General features: G+C 50.7%; 1 protein-coding gene across 3 annotated transcripts in view; it reads left to right on the forward strand.

The window, feature by feature from the left end:
• LOC147362567 (uncharacterized) overlaps positions 1–16,946 on the forward strand; it is a 37,291-nt gene extending 20,345 nt beyond the window's left edge. For all 3 annotated transcript variants that reach the window (XM_086325308.1, XM_086325311.1, XM_086325309.1), the window contains one exon: positions 16,794–16,946. The gene's annotated coding sequence lies outside the window, so the exon portion shown is untranslated. The remainder of the gene's footprint in view (positions 1–16,793) is intronic.
• The last annotated feature ends 269 nt before the right edge of the window (positions 16,947–17,215 follow it).

Consider the following 17,215-nt stretch of genomic DNA (forward strand, 5'->3'; position numbering starts at 1 on the left):
CATCTTTAATCACCCGGCACAGGGCCCAGCTTGGAGCCAGTGCTCCACGAATGGTGGTTCTCTTGGCTTCCTAAACTAGCTTTGGGATGGGGGGGAGGACAAGGTGGCCCCCACACTGCCCTAAGTATTTTTACTTTTTACTTATTTCTTATTAATTGAGAGGAGCACTGGACTGTGAGAAAGGATGCGTGGCCTTGTCCTGGTTCTGACCCATCATGGTGTGTGACCCTGGCCAAATCTCTCAACCTCTCTGAGCCTCAGTTTCCTCATCTCTAATCAGGGATCCAGTGGTACGTACATCTCATCGCAGATCTATTCAGTGACATCACACTGGCCCGTCACACAGGTGGGACTGTTTACATCAGGGAAATTGGCAAACATTACAAATCAGGACTCCACTGCCCCCACCCCCAGCGGTCAGTTTATCAGCAGGACAGTGGAACTCAGACAACAATACCTTCCACCGTAGTTGCTGGGAGATTCTGAGAGCTAGTGTCTGTTAAGCCCTTAGCACAGTACCTGGGACTTAGCACAGCACCTGGGCACTGATACATGTTAGTTAAACGCACTTGACATTTATCAGCCAACCTTTTGTCTCTGCCTAGTATAAGGTAATCACATCTGTCACCTCATTTAGCTTTAACAACCCTAGGAAATTTTTCTGTGTGTGCTAAGTTGCTTCAGTCATCTCTGACTCTTTGCAACACTTTGGACTATAGTCCACCAGGCTCCTCCGTCCATGGGATTCTCCAGGCAAGAATACTAGAGTGGGTTGCCATGCCCTTCTCCAGGAGATCCTTCTGACCCAGGGGTTCAATCCATGTCTCTTACATCTCCTGCATTGGCAAGCAGGTTTATTACCACAAGTGACACCTGGGAAGCCCCAGGAAATTTCTGGAGGAGGAAATTAAGGCTCAGACAGGCTCGCTGACTTTTTCTTTTTTTACTTATTTTTTATTAATTTTTGTTGGGAGTGTAATTGCTTTACACTGTTGTGTTAGCTTCTCTAGCACAGCAAAGTGAACCAGTTATGAAGCCTACTGACTTTTAAACACAGTTAAATCTTTCCGGCCAACTATGTGCTACGTTTTTTCTTGTATATCCACCTCATTTAAGCCTCACCACCCCCTTTTTCTCATGACAGTGGAGGAATCAAAGGCCCAGGATGGGCAAGTGACCTGCCCAAGGTCACATAGTGAGCCCGAGGCTTGGGTATCTGTCTTGAATCCTCACGTGCTGGCCTCCCTCCCCACCAAACCCAACCACATCCCCTACTGGACGAGGGCGCACTTTGCTGATACAATCTCTCTGGCTCTTTCCAGCTCCACATCCTCGGTATTTAAATCAGTACATGAATATTTCATGAGCATCCCCAGCGCAAATAACCCCCTGCCTGGTTATGTCAGGTTGGGGCCGCAACCGTGAGGCCGAGGCACTTCTGCTCTTTGCGAGACAGGCAATTCCGTGAGGCCTCCGAGCAGCAGCCAAGGAATCGATAGCCTTTAAATAAGTAATTAGAGGCACTGAAGACGGCGGCACATCCAGGAGTGAGCAGGGGAATATAAACTCCTTAAGTCTCCCAGGCTCACTGGGGAGAGCCAGTTCTGGTTCTCTGTCAAGAAACGTGACAGGGCCTGGGGCGGGTGAGGATGGGGAAGGGCAGGGAAGGCTAAGGTGGAGACAAGAGTTGGCATCTATTGAGCACTTCCTATGCATCAGGCTTTGCCTCACTCATACCCTACCCAGTGTTCTCCTAAAGACAGTGAAGCTCAGAGTGGGTGAGCCCGTTGCCCCAGGCCACACAGCTAGGAGATGGCAGAGGTCACAGGCCTGCCTGACCTCAGAGCAGGTTTTCTCAACCTAGCTGCTACTGACATTTGGGGGCTGGATAATTCTTTGTTGGAGGTGGGGGCAGTCCGGGGCCTTGTAGGATGTTTAGCAGCCATGACCTCTATCCTCTTGATGGATAGACGAAAGTAATCCATCCTCCCACTTGTGACAACCAAGAATGTCTCCAGACATTGCCAGATGTCTGGTGGGGGCCGCCACCCAGCAGCGAGTTTCTGTTCACTTTCTTTCTCCTTTTCTCTGCTTCTGGTGGCTTTTGTAATAAGGATCAGCCTCTTTCTCCCAACCTAGAGAGGCGGCCGTGGAGCCAGAACTGGCTAGGTGAGACATCAACTTGTTTACTGGCTGGCTGTGTGACCTTGGACAAGTTCTCCACCTCTCTGTGCCCCAGTGTTCCTATCTGTACATGCCCCCTGCCGAATTATATCAGGAGGTTTAAATGAGTTTGTACAATGTGCACGTAAGCACTGCCTGGTAGACAAGTGTGAGCCGTCGTTAGCATCAAGGACCTTTGTGACAAAGTACCGGCGCAAGACCGCAGCCTCACTGGTACCGTTCTCCGTGTGAGAAAGGGGAGAAGCAGGAGCCAGGGGAGAAACCGCCCTCCACAGCATCTGCTGCTGTTCCCTTTCTGCTCTACGCCCACCCCACGCCCTCCCCCAGCCCTGGAGGAGTCAAAAAACGGCCAACAGGGATGGCTGTTTAGTCCCAGAGGATCACAAGGTTATAAGAACAAAAGCTGCCACTTCCTCTCTCCCTGCAGTGCTGTCTGTGCGTGGACACCATCTGACGAGAGTGTAGTTCTTTTTATGACCCTGGAAGGTATAAAAATACAGATAAACAGCGCATTTTATCACTGAAATTGGCCCTCGCATTTTACTGATCTACAGCATGTGTTTTGTTACATTTATGTCTGTTAGAAACAAGGTTCCAGGTTGCTGTCCTCATTTAGGTCTTGAGAAAAATACTGTCACGAAATCATTCCTGGGCCTCCTTACAGTGCAGGGGTGTGTGTGTGTGTGTGCGCGCGCGCGCGTGGGTGCATGCATGCAACTGTGCAGCTAAAATTCTGCCTTGCCCCAGAAGGAAAGGTCCCTCCCTAGAGATTGCCTGGCCTGGGCTCTCATCTAGTCAAGGGATGTTTGTGTGAGTGTGACTTCTTTGCTAATTGGCGTAGAGTTGATTACAGTGTTGTGTTTGTCTCAGGTATACAGCATTATACATATATATATATACACACACACATATATATATTATACCTGTTATACATGTATAACAGTATACTCAGTTATACATACATATATATATATATATATATATATATATATATATACATTCTTTTTCAGATTCGTTTCCCATATAGGTTATTACAGGATATTTATTGGGTAGAGTTCCCTGGGCTGTTTGTTGGTAGTCAGGGAATCTGAGGCCCAGGACAGGCCAGTGCTTCATCCATGATCGGGGAGCAGCTTGGCTCAGCGGTCATCTTCTGAGTGTGTCAGTGAAGCCCCACTGCTGCAGAGCCGTGCACCGGTCTCCGTGGCACAGAGGAGCTGTCTTTCCAGCTCATGGGGCAGATGTGGTGGTGGGTGATGGGTGGATGGGCCTTCCACGCGGTGATTCAGGGACCCAGGCGCCCTCCTCCTTGTGGCTACACCCTCCTCGAGAGCCTCAGAATCATCTGCTTTCGGCTGACTGGGAGAAGAATTTGGAGGCTTGCACGGTTTTATGGATTTTTATAAAAACTTCGGGGCTTCCCAGGTGGCTCAGTGATAAAGAATCTGCCTGATGTGCAGGAGATGTGGGTTTGATCCCTAAGTCAGGAAGATCCCCTGGAGAAGGAAATGGCAGCCCACTCCAGTATTCTTGCCTGGGAAATCCCATGGACAGAGGAACCTGGCGGGCCACAGTCTATGAGGTCACAAAAGGGTTGGATACAACCTAGCGGCTAAACAACAACATGGGCCTAGAAGTGGATCAGGCCACCTCTGTCCGTGTTGCATCAGTTGATCCAAGGTCACCTTCAATACTTAACTGCAAGGAAGGTTGGGAAGCGTAGCCCGGCTGTGTGCCTCAGAGGAAGAAGAGACAGATGGGTGAACAGCTGGCCCGGTCTAGGCTGAAAGCTGCGTGGGCAGAGAGTACTGAAACGGAGGTGCAGGTCACCCATGCCCCCAGTTTGAGGTTCTCAGTAGGAGTTCATCTTTTTTGTTCTTATTTATTTGGCTGCACTGGGTCTCAGTTGGGGCATGCAGGATCTTCAATCCTCAGTTGCAGAATGTGGGATCTAGTTCTCTGACCAGGGATCAATCCCAGGACCCCTGCATTGGGAACTCAGAGTCTTAACCACTGGACTTGGGTTAGCCCCAAGATCTCATCTTTTTGAGCCCTGTCCATTGATCACTGGATGCCTGGTCTCTTGAGAGACCACCCCCGCCCATGATCAGTCTGAGAATCCCAGGGCCCTGGCTAACCCATTCCAGAAGGAGTCAGCAGCAACCCTTGTCTCTAAAGGGTTGCAGAGAAGAAATGGGGGAAAGGGGTTCATTTCCTGAAAGGCCCTGTTCTCTGGGTCAGGCCAGCAGTGTCTCCTTTTCCAGGGAGGCAACAGCCTCTCTCCCAAGGGCTACATGTCACCTCACACCACCCCAGGCCCAGGCTCTCAACAGAACAGCACTGAGAAGATGACCCAGGGCCTCAGTTCTCATACGTGTGCACGCGTGTGCACACACACACACTCCTCAGAACTGGGCATAGCAGAAGTTTGTCGCTTTGGTTAGCCAGTATCCATCTGAGGGATCCCCAGATGGTGAGCAGACTCCCGCCACCGCAGACGCTGACCAGGACATGTATTCTGAGGCTGGAATACGGACTGCTGCTGCTGCTTACTTGCTTCAGTTGTATCCAACTCTGTGCGACGCTATGGAATGTAGCCTGCCAGAGTCCTCTGTCCATGGGATTCTCCAGGCAAGAGTACTAGAGTGAGTTGCCATTCCCTTCTCCAGGGGATCTTCCCAACCCAGGGATTGAACCCGGGTCTCCTGAACTGCAGGCAGATTCTTTACCGCTCAGCCACCAAGGAAGCCCTGAAGTCTGGACACACCCTCCTGGGTCTGGGAATTGCTGGAGTGGCACGGAGGCCCAGCGTCAGGTGGACCTTTAAAGGCCACTGCTGCAGAATGGCACCATCTCCAGGTGCCAGCCGGAGCCGTGGCGATCAGCTGGCAAGCGGCACACTCCAGTGTGGCATCCTGGCTGGGCGGGCACTCTCTGGGTTCCCGTCAAACCTGTTTCTCCAGTCCGCCATCAATCGAATGCCGCACCTGACACTTTCCCAAATGCCTCCTTTACATTAACCAGAGTCAGTCTCCACTGACGGGGCTGCCAAGAGCCCTGCCTGCTGTACCTGGTCACCGACCCCCTCCCTCCAAGGAGCTCCTTGGTTGCCAGCTTCCTTCAGGGCCATTCCAGGCCCCAGGCAGGTCTAACAGCCTCCACCCTCAAGGGAAAGGCCAGGATTCCCATCTCTCCCCTCCAGGAGATTTCAGAGCAAATTTCCAATGTCTTTTCACACTCCTTCAACAGTTAAGTTCCTAAGAATCAGCATAATTGGTATTCTTTGTAATCCCATGTATTTTCATTTGTGCTTCTAAAACCATTATCCTGAGAAGAGGTCCACACTCTTCCCTTGATGCCAGAGGGGTCCAGGACACCAAGAAGGTGAGGACCCTCTGAACTGTAGCCCCCAGACTGCTGGTACCAGTATTCCTTCATCTACAACGTAGGTCTCCTTCGCCTTAGGATCTGGTTGGAGGACCATCCCATCCTCCCTGCATGGTTCTTATTGGAAGAAGGTCCTTAGTTCTTCCAGGGCTGAGCTCCTGTCTCCACTCTGTAGAGCCAGGCAGTCCCTAGAGAGAAGTCATTGTCACATGATTCACTCTCTAGTATCAGCTCATTGATTAAGGAAGCAAGACTCCTGACCCAAACCTGGCCAACCAGTTCCTTCTCCGCAGTTGTCTTTTTAAAACTAGAACTGGGGGAAACTGTTACAGCCTCCCTGGTGGGGACTCATGAGTTAAGAGTAGTTTTGTTTTCCACAAAGTGGGGGAAGGAAATTTGAGTAGGAAAGGAAGCTGAAGAGACAGAGGAAAGGCGTAAAACGGGGTGGGGCGGTGGGGAGGGAGCTGGCAGCATCCTGACCCCTGGCCCAGCTGCGGCCCTGCCCAGTAGCAATCTGGTTATCCATTGTCTGCTTGAGCTTCCCACTTTTTTTGGCCTAAGCTGGTTGGAAACAGAGTTTGTCCCCATTTGTCTTGTTCCCACTGAACCTCCAGGGTCCTCACAGTGCCTGGTGCATAGTAGGTATGCAGTCAACCCCGGTCAATGAATGAACAACCACGCACATGCAAAAGAAGAAAGAAAGTCCAAGGTACAGAGGGGAGAGGGGTTAACTCTACGTGGGCAGACATCAGGAACTGCCTGGGGTGGGAGGAGATATTCAAAGTGGGATTTGAAGGGTAAATAGGAGTTCTCTGGATGACGATTGTAGGGGGAAGAGGTTAGTGAAGACAACAGGGACTAGGCTGAGAAAGAATTAATATCAGATACAAACTTAGGACTTGTACATATAGGGGCTGATCTTGGGCTAAATCCTGTATTCCTGATGATGCCAGAGCTGCAACCGGGTATCACCCATGTAAGTGAGTGTCTGGCTGCCCTTTGGCTCCCCTCATGGCCCTGTGCATCTGGGTATCACCCATGTGAGTGAGTGCCTGGGCACCCTTCAGCTCCACTCATGGCCCTGGTTCTCCTCCCACCCACCCAGCAACACTCCTACAACTGCCCTCACAGGGGGCCCTGATAAGCCCCCCAGATCCGGAAGACAGATCCCTTTCAGTCCTGATCCTCCCTAACCTCTGAGCAGCTTTCCACACTCTGACCTTGCCCCACACTGCTGCTCCTTGGCAGCTCCTTCACTGTCCCCCTGGGGTCTCCTCTCCCAGCCCCACCCCCATTCCTTAATTATCCGTGGCCTTCCAGGCCTCTTGCGCCGCCCTCACCGGGGACGCCCTCATCAGCTCCTGTAGCTTTGCGGACCACTTAGTACTGCAGCCTCCCGGAGTTCCAGCTCCATCAGCTCCAGAACCTCCTCTCCTCCAGACTGCAGCAAACCCCTCAGACCCAAATAGGACTCTTCACCCTACCCCTCCTGCCCATCGTTTGTATCCGTGTTCTGATTGTGGACACTTTGCCCATCTACCTGCCATAAGGAGCAGATTCCTGGCCCCACAGAAGAGAAGAAGCAGACTGGCCGAGGGACGGGGCTGAGCACAGAGACAGGTCTGCCTGACTCGGGTCCCACTGCTTGGTTAGGACGCAGGACGTGGCAGTGTTTCTCACCTCTGACCCCCGGGGCCTCCTGGGGCTGGGGCAGTAAATGTTGACCCAGTCAATTTCCACCACGCTTGGAAGTAGCGGTCAGCTGCTGACCACACTGTCAATTATTCAGGCTCCATGGGACTCCTGCAAGAACAACGGTTTAACTAAAACACAGCTCCGTCGTCCTCACATGCCCAACTTGCCCTCAGAGGCCTGAAGAGGGATGGCCAGCCAGCCCAGGGCACCTCCCCAGGCCCTCGCTCCACCCCCCCACCCCACACCCTACACTTACATCCAGGATTTGCCAGGTTCCCTGTGCTCAAATCTCCTGCAGGTTTTCTCAGTCCAAGGCCTGAAGGGCAGAACCGGGACCAGTGGCAGGAAGCGACCTGAGGCACATTTCAGTTCAGTGCCCTGGGACACAGACTTTTCTTGTGACCAGAGGCAGGCACTCTGGGAGGGAGGGAGCCCCAGTGTAGTGGGTTCCTGCTAGTTCACACCAGGCTGTGGTGGGAGGGATGGTTATCCATGGGAGAGACCAGGGCTGCCTAGGAAAAATAACTAACATTTTAAGCTTGCTCTAACATTGCAGAACTCTCAATAGCACGTGTTGTCGCGTGGCCTTAAGTCTTTTTCTTGGAACCAAGTGGTACATTAAAAAAAAATGTGTTCACTTGATAAACAAGTCAAGGACTTTACTGGGGCTCCAGGGTGAGGCAAGAGTATCAGTTCAGCCCTGCCCTCCAGTAATAGATGTTGTTGTTCAGTCGCTCAGTTGTGTCCAACTCTTTGCAACCCCATGGACTGCAGCACTCCAGGCTTCCCTGTCCTTCACTATCTCTGGGAGTTTGCTCAAATTCATATCCACTGAATCAGTGATACTATCTAACCATCTCATCCTCTGCCACCCCCTTCTCCTTTTGCCCTCAAGCTTTCCCAGCATCAGTGTCTTTTCTAATGAGTTGACTCTTCACAGGAGTAACAGGCAAGTTTGGTCTTGGAGTACAAAATGAAGCAGGGCAAAGGCTAACAGAGTTTTGCCAAGAGAATGCACTGGTCATAGCAAACACCCTCTTCCAACAACACAAGAGATGACTCTACACATGGACATCACCTGATGGTCAATACCAAAATCAGATTGATTATATTGCAGTTTGAATATGGAGAAGCTTTATATAGTCAGCAAAAACAAGACCAGGAGCTGACTGTGGCTCAGACCATGAGCTCCTTATTGCAAAATTCAGACTTAAATTGAATAAAGTAGGGAAAACCACTAGACCATTCAGGTATGACCTAAATCAAATCCCTGACAATTACATAGTGGAAGTGACAAATAGATTCAGGAGATGAGATCTGATAGACATCGTGCCTGAAGAACTATGGACAGAGGTTCATGACACTGTACAGGAGGCAGTGATCAAGACCATCCCCAAGGAAAAGAAATGCAAAACGGTTGTCTGAGGAAGCCTTACAGATAGCTGAGAAAATAGAGAAGCTTAAGGCAAAGGAGAAAAGGAAGGATACACCCATCTGAATGCAGAGTTCCAAAGAATAGTAGGGAGAGTCAAGAAAACCTTCCCAGGGGTCAATGCAAAGAAATAGAGGAAATAATAGAATGGGAAAGACTAGAGATCTCTTCAAGAAAATTAGAGATACCAAGGGAACATTTCATGCAAAGATGGGCACAATAAAGGACAGAAATGGTATGGACCTAACAGAAGCAGAAGATACTAAGAAGAGGTGGCAAAAATACACAGAAGAACTGTACAAAAAAGATCTTAATGACCCAGATAACCACAATGGAGTGATCACTCACCTACAGCCAGATATCCTGGAATGCAAAGTCAAGTGGGACTACGAACAAAGCTAGTGGAGGTGATGAAATTCCAGTTGAGCTATTTCAAATCCTAATAGATGATGCTGTGAAAGTGCTGCACTGAATATGCCTTCAAATTTGGAAAACTCAGCAGTGGCCATAGGACTGGGAAAGGTCAGTTTTCATTTCCAGCCCAAAGAAAGGCAATGCCAAAGGATGTTCAAACTACCACACAATTGAACTCATCTCACACACTAGCAAAGTAATGCTCAAAATTCTCCAAGCGAGGCTCCAATAGTACCAAGAACTTCCAGATGTTCAAGCTGGGTTTAAAAAGGCAGAGGAACCAGAGATCAAATTACCAACATCCTTTGGATCATCAAAAAAGCAAAGCAACAGAGTTCCAAAAAAACATCTACTTCTGTTTTATTGACTACACCAAAGCCTTTGACTCTGCGGATCACAACAAACTATGGAAATCACAACAAACTTGGAAAATTCTTCAAGAGATGGGAATACCAGACCACCTGACCTGCCTCTTGAGAAATCTATATGCAGGTCAAGAAGCAACAGTTAGAACTGGACATGGGACAATGGACTGGTTCCAAAATGGGAAAGGAGTACATCAAGGCTGTATATTGTCACCCTGCTTATTTAACTTCTGTGCAGAGTACATCATGCAAAATGGTGGCTGGATGAAGCATAAGCTGGAATCAAGATTGCCAAGAGAAATATCAATAACTTCAAATATACAGATGACACCACCCTTATGACAGAAAGTGAAGAGGAACTGAAGAGCCTCTTGATGAAAGTGAAAGAGGAGAGTGAAAAGGTTGACTTAAAACTCAACATTCAGAAAACTAAGATCATGGCATCTGGTCCCATCACTTCATGGCAAATAGATGGGGAAACAATGGAAATAGTGAGAGACTTTATTTTGGGGGGCTCCAAAATCACTACAGATGGTAACTGCAGCCATGAAATTAAAAGACGCTTGCTCCTTGGAAGAAAAGCTGTGATCAACCTAGACAGCATATTAAAAAGCAGAGACATTACTTTGCCAACAAAGGTCCATCTAGTCAAAGCTATGGTTTTTCCAGTAGTCATGTATGGATGTGAGAATTGGACTGTGAAGAAAGCTGGGTGCTGAAGAATTGATGCTTTTGAACTGTGGTGTTGGAGAAGACTCTTGAGAGTCCCCTGGATTTCAAGAAGATCAAACCAGTTAATCCTAAAGGAAATAAGCCCTGAATATTCATTGGAAGGACTGTTGCTGAAGCTCCAGTACTCCAATATTTTGGCCACCTGATGCAAAGAACTGACTCCTTAGAAAAGACCTTGATGCTGGGAAAGATTGAACGGAGGAGGAGAAGGGGACAACAGAAGATGAGATGGTTGGATGGCATCACTGACTCTATGGATGTGAATTTTAGCAAGCTCTGGAAGTTGGTGATGGACAGGGAAGCCTGGCGTGCTGCAGTCCATGGGGTCGCAAAGAGTCAGACACAACTGAGCGACTGAACTGAACTGAACTGAACTGAGCTTCAGCATCAGTCCTTCCAATGAATATTCCACAGTTGATTTCCTTTAGGATTCAAGTAATAGTACTGAATGCTGATAATAAGGTGATTTACAAGGTGTCACGGAAGGTTCTAGACATGTGACGTGCTTCAAAGCACACTACCAACATAACCACCCGGAGGAGGCGGCTGCTGGAACTGTCTCCATTTTACAGGCAAGGAAAGATTTTACAGAGGAGGTGCAGAGCATGCAGCGCAAGGTCACGCCCCGGGAATCTGAGCCCAGGCGCCTGACTTTAAGCCCTCTGACCCAGGTTGTATGAGGGGCTTTGGTCAGGGTTAGGCAGACGATCACAGAAATAATGATCTAAGGACAGAGCCATGGAGGAGAGATCAGAACTAATCTATCCAGATTGAGGGGAGGGGTGACAGATCAGAGACAGCTTTCTTGAAGTGTCCTTGAAGCTGAGAGCTTCCAGAAGGGGAGTTCCACAGGGGAAGAGTCCAGGGAAGGAGGAACCTTCCAAGTAGGGGGCACTACCAGAGCGAAGATCCTGGGGTGCCAGTGCCCCCGCCAGGATACCCTCAGGGTGGCAGGCAGTGCAGACCAAGAGCTGTGTCTTAGCCACCTCCTGGCTGCACCCACTTCCTGTTTGTCTGCAGCTGTATTTTTAGATGTCTTACTTTCAGATGACACTGGTGGGCTAGCAGGATCTGGGCCCCCTCAGTCAGTTTTTTTATAGTCTCCCACCTCGGGTTTCTGCATCTCAGCCCATCCCCCAGGGTCCTGAGCTGAGGGGCCGATGGGAAGCGCCGGCTTCCTGTAATGCAGGTAACTGACTGGTCCACTGGGCATTGGGGCCACTCCAATGCCAGTCAACACCAGCTCTCTCCGCCTCTCCCTGCCAACTGCTTTCTCTCTTTCTTCCAGCCAGTTAAATTCCACTTCAGTCTAAGATATCTCTCTGTGCCAGACACTGGGCTGGGTACTGGAAAGACAGCCCTAAAAATGACAGGAGGCACCTTTAGCATCATATGTGCTAGAGTCAGGGTGAGTGTACATAATTCACAGTGCAGACTGGGACTCGTATGAGAGTAAAGAGGCCTTACTAATAATTATGGTGGGCTACTCATCTCACACGCTAGTAAAGTAATGCTCAAAATTCTCCAAGCCAGGCTTCAGCAATATGTGAACCGTGAACTTCCTGTTCAAGCTGGTTTTAGAAAAAGCAGAGGAACCAGAGATTAAATTGCCAACATCCGCTGGATCATGGAAAAAGCAAGAGAGTTCCAGAAAAACATCTATTTCTGCTTTATTGACTATGCCAAAGCCTTTGACTGTGTGGATCACAATAAACTGTGGAAAATTCTGAAAGAGATGGGCATACCAGACCACCTGACCTGCCTCTTGAGAAATCTGTATGCAGGTCAGGAAGCAACAGTTAGAACTGGACATGGAACAACAGACTGGTTCCAAATAGGAAAAGGAGTACGTCAAGGCTGTATATTGTCACCCTGCTTATTTAACTTCTATGCAGAGTACATCATGAGAAACGCTGGACTGGAAGAAACACAAGCTGGAATCAAGATTGCCGGGAGAAATATCAATAACCTCAGATATGCAGATGACACCACCCTTATGGCAGAAAGTGAAGAGGAACTAAAGAGCCTCTTGATGAAAGTGAAAGTGGAGAGTGAAAAAGTTGGCTTAAAGCTCAACATTCAGAAAACGAAGATCATGGCATCCGGTCTCATCACTTCATGGGAAATAGATGGGGAAACAGTGGAAACAGTGTCAGACTTTATTTTGTGGGGCTCCAAAATCACTGTAGATGGTGACTGCAGCCATGAAATTAAAAGATGCTTACTCCTTGGAAGGAAAGTTATGACAACCTAGACAGCATATTCAAAAGCAGACATTACTTTGCCAACAAAGGTCCGTCTAGTCAAGGCTATGGTTTTTCCTGTGGTCACGTATGGATGTGAGAGTTGGACTGTGAAGAAAGCTGAGCGCCGAAGAATTGATGCTTTTGAACTATGGTGTTGGATAAGACTCTTGAGAGTCCCTTGGACTGCAAGGAGATCCAACCAGTCCATTCTGAAGGAGATCAGCCCTGGGATTTCTTTGGAAGGAATGATGCTAAAGCTGAAACTCCAGTACTTTGGCCACCTCATGGGAAGAGCTGACTCATTGAAAAAGACTCTGATGCTGGGAGGGATTGGGGGCAGGAGGAGAAGGGGACGACAGAGGATGAGATGGCCGGATGGCATCACTGACTCGATGGACGTGAGTGTGAGTGAACTCCGGGAGTTGGTGATGGACAGGGAGGCCTGGTGTGCTGCAATTATGGGGTCGCAAAGAGTTGGACACAACTGAGTGACTGAACTGACAGTGTAAACCTGGGCAAAAAAGATGCAAGGTTGCCCCAGTTAAGTCTAGAAAGATGGAAAAGTGAGGGGCGACTTGACAATGGAGGACAAGTGGAGGGGAGTCTCGGCAGGGGGGATGGCATGTGTGAAGTCATGGAAGGGTGGGGACAAGTGGAGAGTTTACAGAGGCAGTGTGCTATGGAGAGTCCAGGGTGGCCTCCAGGTGGGAAAAGGTGGACAGTTTGGAACTGGGGCTTCCCTGGTGGCTCAGACAGTAAAGAATCTGCCTTCGATGCCGGAGACCCAGGTTGGATCCCTGGGTAGAACAGGGAGGCAAACACCCAGCAGCTCTGCTAGCTGGGCCCATGGCAGGCATCACTAATCGATGACAGCACTCTCCTTCCTGCTGATTCATCCTCACAGCCCTCGATACAGAGCCAGGGGCCAGTCACGACCAGTGGTCAGGCTGTGTACTATATGAAGCCAGCAGTGGCTAACAAGTGTGGACTTAGCTGGAGAGGAAGCTGGAGCTCAAGTTGAGAGAGGCCTAGAATGTGGGAGCAGGAGCTAGAATATTCCCTAGTATTAGGGAACCAGCAGAGGATGGTAGAGGGAGGGATATAACTAGACTAACATTTGAGGAGTTTCAGGAAGGTCACTGCCATTGGTGGGAGGAACTGGGGCAGAGGAGGCAATGAAGGGCATGTCCAGGTGAGAAGAGATGGGCCCAACTGAACGCTGAACAGGGAGCAGAGAGGTGGATCTGACGGTCTAGGAGAGGTTTGTTGCAGGGGCAGTGAGAAGAGAAAGGTGGTTAGGATGACTCCGTGGTCTCTGGGGTCCCGGCCCAGCGTGGGCAGGTGGAACAGCACAGCGGGAGGTCCTGATAGGAATCTTTGTCCAGAAATCACCCTGAGACTCTGGGCCCCTGTAGGAGAGAGGCCCAACAGGTTTGGTGGGTTTACCACTGAGAGCATCAGAGCCTGGAGAAATTTGCCTTTTGAGGAAACTAACAATCGCAATATGCCTCTGTCCCCCACTCAGAGACCTGCAGGGAGAGGGCAGGAGAGCAGGTGCCCGGTGGTTCTCCCCAGCATGGAGAAATGGGAGCCCACAGGTACTGACTGTAAAGTCTGGGGGTGACTGCAAGAAGGGGAGACTGACATGTCTTTACCCAAATGGTATGGACTTAGCCATGGACTGCCACCTGCCCTAAGACCACCACAGGGGGACATGATGACACAATGCCAGGATAGAGTCCTTTGGATTCTGGTACCTGGGAGTTAGAGAGGTCAAGCCAAGCACAGGATGTGGGGAATTGGGAGGAGGTGGAGGTGATGGGCTCCCTGGAACCTTCTTAGCCTGGGGCTGGGGTCTCGGCACTGGAGGGATGTGGCTGAGGGGTCACTGGAAGGTGTAGCTTTGTCTGGGAGGGACCAATTGTGCCTGGGGGAGAGGCCTGGGATTGGGTCCCTGGTCAGAGGGGCCTGGGGGCCTCCACTTACTACCTCCAGACCTGCAGACACCACAGCCATGACTTACAGGAGGGGAACCACAGCCTGGCCAGGTGCTGCTAGAGGGATGGCCATTTCCCTGCTTCTGCTCCCCTGACCCCAACCCTGGGGGGTGAGCCCAGAGGAAGGGTATGTATGTGTGTGTGTGTGTGTGTGTGAGAGAGAGAGAGAGAGAGAGACAGACCCCACACTCACACAGAAGAAGTGTGTGTTTGTGTGTATGTGTGACAGATCTCACAATCACACAAGGAAGGGTGTGTGTGTGTGTGACTGTGTGACTGTGTTTGACAGACCCCACACTCACACCTCCAGCCCCCAGAGCTCCCAGCTTAGCTTACCTTGTGGAGGAAGAAGAAAGTTTGGGATCAAATTTGAGCCTGAAGTTTTGAAATGACCAGACCTTAACGAGAGAAAGATTGCTTTCATAATCAAAAGCTGTCTGAACGTTTGAAACTGGACCAAATACTATCAAAGGTGCATAACTCCCCACTGGTGGAGGGGTTTGCAGAGCCCAGCTGGTCGCTGTTATTGAAAACATAAAGCTGTGCCATAATTGTAACCCAGGGACCTGAAAGTCCTTAATAAACCGTCTATGAGGGGAACACAAAAAACGGTCTGATTTGAAGGGGAAAGATGGTTAGAAATCAGGACAGAATGAGGCTTTTTTGAATGGATCAAGCAGAGGGACCCAGGAAGCGGGACACCTATCTCTCCACTCACCCCTCTCTGCACGGTCTGGGGGCAGCCTATCTCAGGAAATGCAGGTCACCGTGTTATTGGTTGGTGCCGGTAACACCCTCAGATCAATGGCGAGCCCGCCTCCCAACCCAGGTTGGTTTAAGGACCAAGGAGACCTCTCCTCCAAGGCCGAGGCCAAATCTCAGGATCCCATCACCTTCACTGGGCCAGGTGGGATAGGCCTGACGCAGCGTCACGTGGATGACTTTCCAGAGAGGAAGCACCTAGCAGCAGAGAGCTCAGGCCGCACTTAGCCAACCACCTCTGCAGCCAGGGTGGGAAGACAGCAGAAGGAGAGCGCAGGCACAGGAAGAGCAGAGCTTCAACATAAGAGACACAGGCATGGGCGGGATCGGATTCCCCCAGCGCCCACCCACTGGTAAACAGGGCTAGTTGGGGACCTGACCTCAAGGTCTAGCTCTCTCCTGGGGGTCAGGGGACGTAAGGAGAGAAAGGACTGCGGAAGGGAGTATTGCTCCCCAGGCCTAGGGCTGCAGAGGGGAGTGTGAATCAGGGCCTCTGAGGCTGAGGGGTCTGTGGCAATGCGGGGGCAGGGATGGGTACGAGGTCGGGGACTCTCGGGAGGTGGACATCTGGGCATCATCAGATAGAAGGGACGCTGCAGCCTCGGAGGGAAAGCAGGATGGGAGAGGACGGGAAGGGAGCCTCGGAGGAGCCAATGGAACGTTCAGGAGAGGGAGGAAAAGCTGCGGGAACTCGCCTGAGAGCGGGGCAGCCGCCAGATCCTGGCCGGGCTCTGGCCCCTCTGGCAACTGACAAGACGCATCTCTCAGCTGCTCTGGGAAACCAAACAGCCTTGAGCCTGCCCAGGTGGGCGGCGGGTCAAGTTTACCTCCCTGCTTCCTGCGCCCCTCCTCCGGCTCTGGCTGCCTCTCAGGGCCGCCTCTGAGACAGCCCCCCATACCCCCTCCCCCTCAGGGCCCAGCGTTCCAGGCTTTCCCCTCATCAGAGTTCACCAGGCAGGTCTGAGTCTCTCACCGGAGTCCCTGGCCAAGTTCAGCCTGGCTCGCTGCCCCCGTGTCTCCTCGGCTTACAGCAGGAGCCAGTTGAGGCCCATTTGCAGACAGAGCCACATGCCAGGCCTGGGACCCTCCCCACCGAAGGTAGCGAAGCCAGCCCACTCCCCCTAAGTTCATCCGTGTCAGTTCCCGCAAGAGGGCTTATGCTCCGGCTCAGACACTCGGACCCAAGGAACCCAAGTCCCTCCCTGGCCCCTTTCTCACCTAAGTCATTGGCCCACTCCATGCTCTGTGTAAACTGGAGTCGATCTTCAAAACCGCCAGCCCAAGGCTTGGGGCATGGGGAGGCTAATGGGGAACTGGGGCGTCTCTCAGCTTCAGTTTCCCCTCTGTACGTAACCCATGTATCAGCTGGGCTACCCACCCCCAATCCTTTATGATTTCAAAAATATCAGTTCAAAGCCATATTCCACACCCTGTGGGAATGCAAAGATACCGCCTATGCTTTGGAGCACTCTGGTTTATGTTTTCTCCCTCCCTTCTGCATCAGAGCAGCGACTTCTGCTAAATTCGTTTAGTGTCTGGATCGGGCCTCTGACCCAGGTCTGCTGTTTTGTTTTCACAGCGCCCTGACTGAGACGTGGAATGTGGCCGTCGCCTTCTGCTATTTCCACCAGAAACCCACCGCAGAGGTATTTGTGTAGAAGGCAGGCAGAGGGAGATTTCGGGAAGTCAGAGGGAAGGTTTCAAGTGCGACAATAAAAACTTCAAACAGACATTGGACAGTCCTGTTCTTTAAAGTTTCACCCCGGAGAAGTTTTCATGGACCCCTTTATCTCACACAGTTCCCCAGCCTGGCTCTTTTCTTTTCCTTTAAAAAAATTTTTTTAATTGAAGCATAGTCAATGTGGGCTTCCCTGGTAGCTCAGCGGTAAAGGATCCGCTTGCCAATGCAGGAGACGTGGGTTTAATCCCTGGGTCGGGAAGATCCCCTGCAGAATGAAATGGCAACCCACTCCAGTATTCTTTCCTGGAGAATCCCATGGA

The sequence above is a fragment of the Bos grunniens genome, chromosome 11 (genome assembly GCF_055505025.1).
Source record: "Bos grunniens cultivar Pamir isolate PY7600 chromosome 11, Bosgru_T2T1.0, whole genome shotgun sequence".
NCBI lineage: Eukaryota > Metazoa > Chordata > Mammalia > Artiodactyla > Bovidae > Bos > Bos grunniens.